The following is a 12,648-nucleotide window of genomic DNA, read 5'->3' as shown; positions in this document are numbered from 1 at the left end:
TCAATAAAACACAAAGAAATAAAACGAATGACTAATAATAGTAAACTTTGATATTTCTATTACTGTTTCTTGATAAACAGTAAAACATGCTAGTTTTTAAGCATCTTCTTTGTGTCAGACACTATAGTTGGTGATTTGTGTATACTATTTCATTTAGTTCTCAAAGTTTTGCTTTAAATTAGGTTTTGCTATCCCTAGTTTTAAAGAAAAGAAAACAGGGCAGGGCACAGTGGCTCATGCCTATAATCCCAGCACTTTGGGAGGCTGACGTGGGCAGGTCACGAGGTCAGGAGATTGAGACCATCCTGACTAACATGGTGAAACCCTGTCTCTACAGAAAATACAAAAAATTAGCCTGGAGCCTGTAGTCCCAGCTACTTGGGAAGCTGAGGCAGGAGAATGGCATGAACCCGGGAGGCAGAGCTTACAGTGAGCCCAGATCGCACCACTGCACTCCAACCTGGGTGGCAAAGCGAGACTCCGTCTCAAAAAGAAAAGAAAAGAAAAGAAAACAGATACTCTCAGGCGTTCGAGATGACACTGGCAAACATGCCATCTCTACTAAAAATACAAAAATTAGCCAGACATTATGGCAGGCGCCTATAATCCCAGCTACTCGGGAGACTGAGGCAGGAGAATCACTTGAACCCAAGTGGCAGCGGTTGCAGTAAGCCGAGATCGTGCCATTGCACTCCAGCCTGGGCAATGAGAGCAAGACTCCATCTCAAAAAAAAAAAAACAAAAAAAAATAGAAAGAAAAGAAAAGAAAAACATACTCAGGGAGGTTGTCCAAGGTGATGCCATTAGTAAAGGACAGAGTTAGAATCACAGATATCTGACTTCAAAGATTATTGTCTAAGATGCCAGCCTGTCTACTGTTTTTAAAACTGATAATGTATGTTTGTGCCCCTTCTGAGAACTACAGAGAAGTTTAGGAGTTACAGCTTAAATAATGAAATTGAAAATACTAGGACATTTTGAGAATTGTATGAGAAGAAAAATGATCTAAGAACTTGCAACCTAAACTATTTTTTACCAAAACACCAGAGGTTCAGTTTAGGTCCTGCTGCTCGCTGCACAGAAAACCAATCACTGAGATGACAAGTATTGCCAAGGAGGAGGAAGGCTTTAATCGGGTGCTGCAGCTGAGAAGATGGGATCTCAGTCTCAAATCCATTTCCTTAACTGACTAAAACTAGGGGAAGAAATGTATAGCAGGGAAGAAATGTAACAATGTGTAAAAAATAAGAAGTAGGGAGGGGCAAGGAGGCATCTGGTGTGGTGATCTGGTGAGTGCCCATCTTTGATTCTTTCTCGAGAGGCCTGAAGATCCTTTCTTGAGAAAGGAACTCAGATCAAACAAATATAAGATTCAAGCTTTAAGATCACAAGGGCCAATTTCTATGTTTATCAAAAAGAACAGTCTATAGGACTATTGGAATTGTTTCATATTCAGGAAAATTTACACTCTTTATTTACTGCACATGCATAGAAAATGAAAGATTGCTTTAGGAAGGTAGAAAATTTTTATTAAAGAGATGAGATTTGAGCCTTGCCTAGAGGAATCTAAAATTAAGTAAGATTCAACCCCTGTACTCAAGGAGCTAATGGTCTAAAAAGAGAGAAAGACCTAAATCAATGGACATTTATACAGGATAAAGCCATTTAGAATTTAACTGAAATGTCTTTTACCCTACCAAAACGTGTTCTACACTTCTGTAATGAGACATAGTTGGCCCTGGCAAGGTTTTTAATGATAGCTATGACTCATATTGAACACATCCTTCATTTTACTATGAAGTAAAAACTAGGGTTTTCAAAACTCAAATGACCAGTGACACTATATCTTTATGAACATCTTTTCAAAACCAAACACATAATTTGTAATTCTGTTATTCATCATTTTTAATAACAAAGATAAAACATAACTGTTAAAAAATTCTGTAATTAAAAAATGTATGAGGCATAAAGGGACAGCCCCTCCTTTAATTCTATCACCTTGAATCCTGCCACTCATTTATTTGTTATTCCACAGATATTTCTTGAATGCCTATTATGTGTCTGGCAATGTCCTTCCTAGATTCTTGGATAGTCCATGAACAAAAGAGACAAATATCCTTGTTCTTACAGAGTTTATTTTCTACCAGGAGAAAGGAAGGCAACAAATAATAAGTATATAAGTTATGTAGTGTACTAGAAGGTGCTAAGTACTTTGGAAAGCCAAGTAAAACAAGGAAGAGGGCCTGGCAGTGCAAGATGAATGGGTGCAATAGTAAACAGGGAATTCTGGGTGAGCCCCATTGAGAAGAGACATTGCCCATTCAAATCCAAATATATACTCATATACTCTTGCCCCCACTACAATCCATCTACATCATATAGAAAATGAAAATTAGGGTAGAAAAAAAAGATTATATTTTTGCTTTTCTAATGGCTTTCTATTGCACTTAAAACAAAATCCCTTACAATGGCCTATAAAGCCCAATAGGATCTGGCCCCTGGATACATATTTCTGATCCCCTTTCCAACTTCTCTCCCACTCTGTCATTGTCAAAGTCAAATAAAATATAGAGATAGATCTCTCTATTAAATGCTTTATTTGGAAATCACAGAATTGCCATTCCGGGCATAAACTCAGGCTGGTGGTGTCTTTGGTATGTTGGAAGAAGCAAGAGAAGGCTGGGAATTTTATTAGAAAGAGAAATGATATGTATTGTTTTGAAAGAAATCTCATTGGCACTAGAGAAACTTTTGGGAGCTGGCAAGCTCTGGGTGGGGAGTAACAGTGGTAGGTAAAACCAGTCTTAAGAGTCAAGGCAGGCTGCTTCAGCAGTTACTAGGTAAAATTGGTCTTAGGGTTACAGCAGGCTGGGCTTGCAGAAAATTCAGTTTTTAGAACTGTTGCTCTGCGCCTTGAGTGCTTTCTCCACCTGGACTCTGATAAGTTGGGTATGACAAGAATTACACAATTCTTTTGATCAGCTTTCACACTAAATTTCAGCCACAAATGCCTTTTTTTTGTTTCTGAACACAGCAAGTTTCTTCCCACTGAGCCTTTAAATGTATATTTTGCCAGGCATGGTGGGTCACGTGTTTAATCCCAGTACTTTGGGAGGCCATGTTAGGAGGATCACTTAGACTCAGGAGTTTGAGATCAGCCTGGGCAACATAGTGAGACCCTATCTATAAAAAAAGTTTTAAAAATTAGCTGGGCATGGTGGCATGCACCCGTAGTCCCAGCTACTTGGGAGGCTGAGGCAGGAGGATCCTCTGAGTTCAGGAGATCCAGGTGGCAGTGAGTTGTGATTGTGCCACTGCACTCCAGTCTGAGCGACAGAGCAAGACCCTGTCTCTATAAATAAGTAAATAGGCCGGGTGTGGTGGCTCACATCTATAATTCCAGCACTTTCAGAGGCCGAGGTGGGTGGATCACCTGAGGTCAGGAGTTCAAGACCAGCCTGGCCAACCAACATAGAGAAACCTCATCTCTACTAAAAATACAAAATTTAGCCAGGCGTGGTTGCTCGAGCCTGTAATCCTAGCTACTTGGGAGGCTGAGGCAGGGTAATCACTTGAAACTGGGAGGTGGAGGTTACAGTGAGCCCAGATGGCACCACTGCACTCCAGCCTGGCTGACAGAGTGAGGGACTCTTTCTCAAATGAATAAATAAATAAATAAATAAATAAATAAAAATAAATATACATTTCCCTCTGGCTCAAACGCCTTCCCTAGGTGGTAATGTGACAAGGTCTTTGCTAGCATGTGGTAGGATGTTTATAAATATCTTTGAAATGAATAAAGGAGAAGGTAGTAAGGATTTTAGTTGGTCGTATATTAATTCAGTGAATACTTTTTGTTCATTATTACATGCTAAGCATTGGTGATACAAAGGGGAATGTAAGACAAGTTACAGCCTTACTTCCCTCTTCTTTCAATAGAAAAAAGACAGTAGTTGGCCGGGAGTGATGGCTCATGCCTGAAATCCCAGCACTTTGGGAGGCCGAGGCAGGTAGATCATGAGGTCAGGAGTTCAAGACCAGCCTGGTCAAGATGGTGAAACCTCATCTTTACAAAAAATACAAAAATTAGCCAGGCATGGTGGAGGGCACCTGTAATCTCAGCTACTTGGGAGGTTGAGGCAGAGAATTGCTTGAACCCAGAAGGTGGAGGTTGTAGTGAGCCAAGATTGTGCCGCTGCACTCCAGCCTGGGTGGCAGAGCAAGACTCTGTCTAAAAAAAAAAAAAGAAAAGAAAAGAAAAGAGGAGAGGAGAGAAGGGAAAAGAAAAGAAAAGAAAAGAAAGGAAAAAAGAAAAGAAAGGAAAGAAAAGGGACAATTGTTTTAGATGCTTATAGAAATGTTAAAATATCCAACTGGAATGGAAACCGGATTGCTAAATCAAAAATTAAACCAGTGGGGCCGGGCATGGTGGCTCACTCCTATAATCCCAGCACTTTGGGAGGTCGAGGTGGGCGGATCACTTGAGGTCAGGAGTTCGAGACCAGCCTGGTGAACATAGTGAAACCCCGTCTCTACTGAAAATGCAAAAAACAGTAGCCAGGCTTGGTGACGCATGCCTGTAATCCCAGCTACTCAGGAGGCTGAGGCAGGAAAATTGCTTGAACCTGGAAGGCAGAGGTTCCAGTGAGCTGAGATCACGCCACTTCACTCCAGCCCAGATAACAGAGGGAGACTCCATCTCAAAAAAAAAAAAATTAAATCAATATGCAAATTGATTAACAATAAAGCTTAAATTCAAAGATTCTTCCCCATTGTGCAAACTGACTTTGCTCTCTTACTGAGTTCTTCCAGAGGCAATTACTCAAATGATTTTTTATTTCAGCAAAGTCCTGTCAAGAACCCAAGGGGAAGTAGAGAGAATAGCATAATAAACTCCCAGTATAAATAGTATAATAAGCTTATCATCCATCTTCAATAACTATCTTCTCATAGCCAATCCTGTTTCATTTATACCTCCCCACTTCTTCCTCTACCCACTAGATTATTTTGAAGCAAATCCCAGATACTGTATTCTTTCATCTGCATAAGGATCTCTAAAAGATAAGGACTCTCTAAAATATACTAATTACCTTACCATTATTACACTTAAAAATTAATAATAATTAATGCCAGTATACAATCCATATTCAAGTTACTCTAATTGCTTTGTATTTTTATAGTTGTTTTGTTCAATTAAGAAGCCAACAGGACCCACACATAGCATGTGGGAAAAAGAGATCTATAAAGATCTCTTAAGTTTCTTTTAACCCATAGCTCTCTGTCCAACTCTTCTTTCTTTGCGATTTATTGTTTAAAAAGCACTTAACACTTTGGGAGGCCGAGACGGGCGGATCACTAGGTCAGGAGATCGAGACCACCCTGGCTAACACGGTGAAACCCCGTCTCTACTAAAAAAAATACAAAAACTAGCCGGGCGAGGTGGCAGGCGCCTGTAGTCCCAGCTCCTCGGGAGGCTGAGGCAGGAGAATGGCCTAAAACCCGGGAGGCGGAGCTTGCAGTGAGCAGAGATCCGGCCACTGAACTCCAGTCCGGGCGACAGAGCGAGACTCCGCCTCAAAAAAAAAAAAAAAAAAAAAAAAAAAAAAAGAGGGGAAGAGGGGGAAATATAAAACCGGGGGTCAGATTTTGTAGGCCTTTACAAGCCACTGTAAGGACTTTGGGTGTCAAGTGCAAAGGAAAGCAATTAGAAAAGCAAAATATTATGATTTTAGGTTTTTTCTAGCCTTATGCTCATATTCCAGCTACTGTGTGGAAATGGATTATAGTGGGCAAGAGTGGAAACAAGCAGAGTTATTGCTGTCTCCAGCACATAGTCACTGCCCTGAACCATGTGGTCCCTCCATTATGACTTTACATGAAGATTTTCCTATTCTCAAGATATTCAATAACTACATTGGAACTAGACATTTCCTACTAAACAGCCCTCTTTGGGACAAGAAACAGTCTTCTCTTCAAAATTCTAGAAATTTAACATGAGTGAGCACATAGCAGATTAATCTTGGCATGGCAGAAAATAGTCTTCACTTGCTCTGAAGTGCCCCCCTCTGTGCAGAGACAAAGTGGAGCCTGGCCAAACTTGCCAGTATGAACTGAATCCTACTGTTTGCAGCCATTCTCGCTGAGTCTGCTTGAGTTGGCAGCATTCAAAGAAACTCGGCCCTGGTCAGTTATCAGAGCCAAGTGCCCCATCCTGTTTTGTCCAGCTTCCACTTCAAAATAAAGTGAATATTTCTAATTTTATTGAGCACTGCAGACAGAAATGCAGAGATTTAATAAAATCCACCTTTCAAAAAGAATTAATATGGAAGCTTTGGGATTTGCATGCTAAAATATAAATGCCAGCAAAGACCTTTTTTAACCCAGGAAAATTAATAATAAATTGTTTTACTCTCCTGTTTTAAAAGATAAGATTTTCCAGTATCCTCCAGAAGGCACAATAATTCATTTGAAAATGAATTATCTTTTAAATTGTTTGCTGTCTGGATGCAGGGTCTCACACCAGTAATTCCAGCAGTTTGAGAGACTGAAGTGGACAGATCACTTGAGCCCAGGAGTTCAAGACCAGCCTGGCCAATATGGCAAAACCCTGTCTCTACTAAAAATATAAAAAATTAGCTGGGCTTGGTGGTGTGGGCCTGTGATTCCAGCTACTTGGGAGGCTGACGTGAGAGGATAGCTTGAGTTTCTGAGGTTGAGGCTGCAGTGAGCCATGATCGTGCCACTGCACTCTAGCCTGGGTGACAGAGCAAGAACCTGTATTTTAAAAAAAAGTATATATATATATATATATGTGTGTGTATATATTTCCTATTTACCATTCCTTTGGTTTTTGTTACACAGTCACAGTGATAAACTAAATAATGTATTGGTTCAATGTACTTTTGTATCAGAACACTTGGATGTGAATCCCAACCCTGTCCCTTTTGTAACCTTATGCAAGTTGCTCAACCTCTCTGAGTTCAGGTTTCCTCCTCTGAAAAATAAGTATAGTAATAATGTTACCAAAACACCAGGTGTTCAGTCTAGGTGCTGCTGCTTGCTGAACAGAAAGCCAGTCACTAAGACAACAAGTATTGAGAAGGGAGAAGGCTTTAATAGGACGCTGCAGCTGAGGAGATGGGAGATCAGCCTCAAATCCATCTGTCTGACAGACTAAAACCAGGGGGGTTTATACAGCAAGGAAGAAATGTAACAACATAGAACAAAACAGAAACTAGGGAGGGACAAGAAGGCAATGATGATGAATGAGGGGTCTGGCATCTGATGCAGTGATATGGTGAATTTCAGTTTTTTGATAGTTTTATTTGTATTATTATTTTTTGAGAGGTCTGAAGGTCCTTTCCTGAGAAAGGAACTCAGAGAAAACAAATATAAGTTTCAAGTTGTAAAATGAGAAAGGTCAATTTCTATGTTTATCCAAGAGAACAGTCTATGGGACTACTGGGTCAGTTTCAATAGAACTACAGTATGTCATAAACTTGTAGTGAGGAGTAAGTGGGTTAAAATCTGATGGATTTTGCATACAGCCTGGCACATAAGTGCCATAAAATATTAAATATTGTTATTAGCTATCTCCAAAGTTTTAAAATGTTGGTGAGGCTTTTTTTTTTTATAGTTTAGTTTGATTTTTGGTATAATCACAAAGTTGTGTGCAAGCATCACCACTATCTAATTTCAGAGCATTTGTATCACTGCTGAAAGATTTCATACACATTGGTGGCAACTCCCCACTCTTTTCTCCCCTGAGCCCTTGGCAACCACTAACCTACTTTCAGTCTCTATGGATTTGTCTATTCTAGACATTACATATAAATGGAATCATAAAATATGTGGCATTTTGTGTCTGACTTCTTTCACTAAGCATAATGTTTTCAAGGTTCATTTATGTTGTAACATGTATCAGTATTTTATTCCTTTCAATGATTTAATAATATTCTGTTGCATGAATATCACATTTATTTACCTAATCATCAGATGATGTAAATTGGATTGTTTCCATTTTGGGGGTATTATGAATAATGCTACTATGAATCTTCATATACAAGTTGTTATATGGACATGGTTCTCAATTCTTTTTTTTTTTTTTTTTTTGAGATGGAGTCTCACTCTTGCCCAGGCTGGAGTGCAGTAGCGCAATCTAAGCGCACTGCAAGCGCCGCCTCCCAGGTTCACGCCATTCTCGTGCCTCAGCCTCCCAAGTAGCTGGGACTACAGGCGCCTGCCACCACACCCAGCTAATTTTTTGTATTTTTAGTAGAGATGAGGTGTCACCGTGTTAGTCAGGATGGTCTTGATCTCCTGACCTCGTGATCCACTCACCTCGGCCTCCCAAAGTGTTGGGATTACAGGCCTGAGCCACCGCACCTGGCCAGTTTTCAATTATTTTGAGTAAATACCTAACAGTGAAATTGCTAGGTCATGTAGTAACTCTATTTTTAACTATTTGAGGAACTGCCACACTGTTTTCCAAAGTGTCTGCACCATTTTATATTCCCACCAATAATGTATGAGGGTTCCAATTTCTCCACATTTTTGTCAACATTCATATTTGTCTTTTTAATCAATGCCAACCTAGTGGGTGTCAAGTGGTATCTCATTATGGTTTTGATTTGTATTTTGCTAGTGACTAATGATGTTAAACATCTTTTCATGTGCTTATTGGCCACTTGTATATCTTCTTTGGAGAAATGTCTAGTCAAGTCCTTTGCCCATTTAAAAATTGGGCTGTCAGCCAGGCGCAGTGGCTCATGCCTGTAATCCCAGCACTTTGGGAGGCCAAGGCAGGCGGATCACGAGGTCAGGAGATAGAGACCATCTTGGCTAACACGGTGAAGCCCCATCTCTACTAAAGATACAAAATATTAGCCAGGCGTGGTGGTGAGCGCCTATGGTCCCAGCTACTTGGGAGGCTGAGGCAGGAGAATGGCGTGAACCCAGGAGGTGGAGCTTGCAGTGAGTGGAGATCGCACCACTGCACTCCAGCCTGGGCGTCAGAATGACATTCCATCTCAAAAAAAAAAAAAAAAAAAAAAAAAAATTGGGTTGTCTTTGTCTTATGGGATGTAAGTGTTCTTTATACATTCTGGATACAAGTCCTTAATCAAGTATATGATTTGCAGATATTTTCTCCTACTCTGTGAGTTGCATTTTCACTTTCTTGACAGTGTCCTTCGAAGCACAAAAGTTTTTTTTTTTTTTTTTTTTTTTTAGGAAATCGAATTTTTAAATGTTGTCTTGTGTTGCTTGTGCTTTGGATGTCATATCTAGAAACCATTGCTTAATCCAAGACCACAAATATTTATGCCTAGGTTTCCTTCTAGGAGTTTTTTTTTTAGATGGAGTCTCGCTGTATCACCCAGACTGGAGTGCAGTGGCATGATCTCGGCTCACTGCAACCTCCGCCTAGCAGGTTTAAGAGATTCTCTTGCCTCAACCTCCCAAGAAGCTGGGATTACAGTCATCAGCCAACATACCAGGATAATTTTTTTGTATTTTTAGTAGACGCTGGGTTTCACCATGTTGGCTAGGCTGGTCTCAAACTCCTGACCTCAAATGATCCACATGCCTTGGCCTCCCAAAGTGCTGGCATTACAGGCATAAGCCACCACACCAGGCCCCTTCTAGTAGTTTTGTGTCCAGAGTTGGTTCCTGCCGGTGGGTTCGTGGTCTGGTTGACTTCAAGAATGAAGCTGCGGACCTCCCCAGTGAGTGTTACAGCTCTTAAAGGTGGCACAGACCCAAAGGGTGAGCACCAGCAAGATTTACTGTGAAGAGCCAAAGAACAAAGCTTACACACGGTGGTACCGGACCCAAACAGGTTGCCATATCTGGCTGGGGTGGCTGGCTTTTATTCCCTTATTTGTCCCCTCCCATGTTCCATTTTTGTCCTATCACAGTCCCCTTTATTCAATCCTCCCTGTGATAGGCTGCTTTTAGGATCCTGCTGATTGGTGCATTTTACAGAGTATTGATTGGTGCATTTTACAGAGCATTAATTGGTGCATTTTACAGAGTGCTGATTGGTGCATTTTATAATCCCCTTGCTAGCTACAGAGCAGTGATTGGTCCGTTTTACAATCCTAGCTACAGAGTGCTGATTGGTGCATTTTACAATCCTCTTGTAAGACAGAAAAATTATCCAAGTCCCCACTAGACCCAGGAAGTCTAGCTGGCTTCACTTCTCAGTTTTAACTTTTACAATTTGGCCTTTCATTCATTTTAAGTTAATTTTTGCATATGATGTGAGATAGGGTTCCAAATTTATTCTTTTGCATGTGCATGGGCAGTGTATTTATCCTTTTACCCGTTCCACACTGCCTTGAGTACTATAGCTTTGTAGTAAGTTTTGGAAATGGGAAAAGCAAGTCCTCCAATTTTGTTCATGTATTAAGATTGTTTTGGTGGTTCTGTGTGCTTTGTATTTCCACATGAATTTTAGGACCAGCTTGTCATTTTCTGAAAGAAAAAAAAAAAAACAAAGGGCAGTTGGGATTGTGACAGGAAATATGTGTAATCTCTAGATCAGTTTGGGAAGTATTGCTATCTTAACAATAGCAAGTCCTCTGATCTAGGAACACAAGATGTTTTTCCATTTATTTAGGTCTTCTTTCATTTACTTACACAATGTTTTATAGTCTTCAGTGTATAAATCTTGTACCTCTTTTGATGCTGTTGTAAATGAAGTTGTTTTCTTTTTCTTTTTTCATTATTATTATTATTATTATTATTATTATTATTATTTTGAGACAGAGTCTCGCTCTGTCGCCCAGGCTGGAGTGAAGTGGCACAATCTCGGCTCACTGCAAGCACGGCCTCCCAGTTCACGCCATTCTCCTGCCTCAGCCTCCCAAGTAGCTGGGACTGCAGGCGCCCGGCACAACGCCTGGCTAATTTTTTGTATTTTTTAGTAAAGACGGGGTTTCACCATGTTAACCAGGATGGTCTCGGTCTCCTGACCTCATGATCCACCCGCCTCAGCCTCCCAAAGTGCTGGGATTACAGGCGAGAGTCACCACGCCTGGCCAAAGTTGTTTTCTTAATTTCATTTTTTGCTTTTCATTGGTTGTTTATAGAAATACAATTGATTTTGTATATTCATTTTTGTATCCTGTAAACTTGTTGATTTCATTTATTAGCTCTAATAGTTCTTTTGTGGATTGCTAAGGGTTATCTATATATAAAATTATGTCATCTGCAAATAGAGAAATGTTTACTTTTTCCTTTCCAATCTGGTTGCCTTTAATATATTTTTCTTGCCTAATTTCCCTGGGTAGATGTCTAGTACAATATTAAATAGAAGTGGCAAGAGGAAAACTCCTTGTCTTGTTCCTGATCTCAGGGGAAAGTGTTTAGTTATCACGATTAAGTATTTTAGCTGTTGCTTTTTCCTAGATATTCTTTATCAGGATGAGGAAGTTCCCTCTATTCTTAGTTTGTCATGTTTTTATCATTAAAGGTGTTGAATTTTGTCAATGCTTTTTCTGCATCTATTGATATGATTGTGTCAGGGTTTATTTTACCCCTTCATTCTATTAATGGTGTATTAAACTGATTGGGTTTCATATGTGAAACTTCCCTTGCATTTCTGAGATAAAGTCCACTTGATCATGGTATATATTTCCTTTCATATGATTCTGGATTCAGTTCACTAATATTTTGCTGAGTATTTTTGTATCTACATTCATAAAAACTATTGGTCCATAGTTTTCTTCTCTTATGATGTCTTTGTTGGCACCAGAGTAATGCTAATTTCACAGAATGAGTTGGGAAGTTGGGACAGATCCATCTATTTTATGGAGATTATCTAGATCTATAGTTGGCATGTAATTGTTCATAGTATTCCGTTACAATTTTTTTTATTTATGTAAGGTTGGTAGTAATGTCCCCACTATCATTTCTGATTTTAGTAGTTTGAGTCTTAGACATTTTTCGGAGACAGAGTCTTGCTCTGTCACCCAGGCTGGAGTGCAGTGGCGGGATCTTGACTCACTGCAAGCTCTGCCTCCGGGGTTCATGCCATTCTCCTGCCTCCGCCTCTCGAGTAGTTGGGACTACAGGCACCCACCACCATGCCGGCTAATTTTTTGTATTTTTAGTAGAGACGGTTTCACCATGTTAGTCAGGATGTTATCAATCTCCTGACCTCACCATCCACCCACCTTGGCCTCCCAAAGTGCTGGGATTACAGGTGTGAGCCACCTCGCCCAGCGTTTTTTTTTTTTTTTTTTTTTTTTGAGACATAGTCTTGCTCTGTCACCCAGGCTGGGGTGCAGTGGCGGGATCTCAGTTCACTGCAAGCTCCGCCTCCCAGGTTCACGCCATTCTCCTGCCTCAGCCTCCCTAGTAGCCGGGACTACAAGCGCCCACCACCATGCCTGGCTAATTTTTTGTATTTATAGTAGAGACGGGGTTTCACCATGGTCTCAATCTCCCGACCTCGTGATCCACCTGCCTCAGCCTCCCAAAGTGCTGGGATTACAGGGGTGAGCCACCGTGGCCGGCCAAGTCTCAGACCTTTTGTTCTTGTTCAGTGTTGTTAAATCTTTGTTGATATTTAAAAAAAAAAAAAAAAAAAAAAAATTTTTTTTTTTTTTTTTTTTTTTTTTTTTTTTTTTTTTTTTTTTTTTC

The sequence above is a fragment of the Rhinopithecus bieti genome, unplaced genomic scaffold (genome assembly GCF_001698545.2).
Source record: "Rhinopithecus bieti isolate Rb0 unplaced genomic scaffold, ASM169854v2 scaffold_52099, whole genome shotgun sequence".
In the NCBI taxonomy this organism is placed as follows: domain Eukaryota; kingdom Metazoa; phylum Chordata; class Mammalia; order Primates; family Cercopithecidae; genus Rhinopithecus; species Rhinopithecus bieti.
This window is presented reverse-complemented; position numbering follows the sequence as displayed.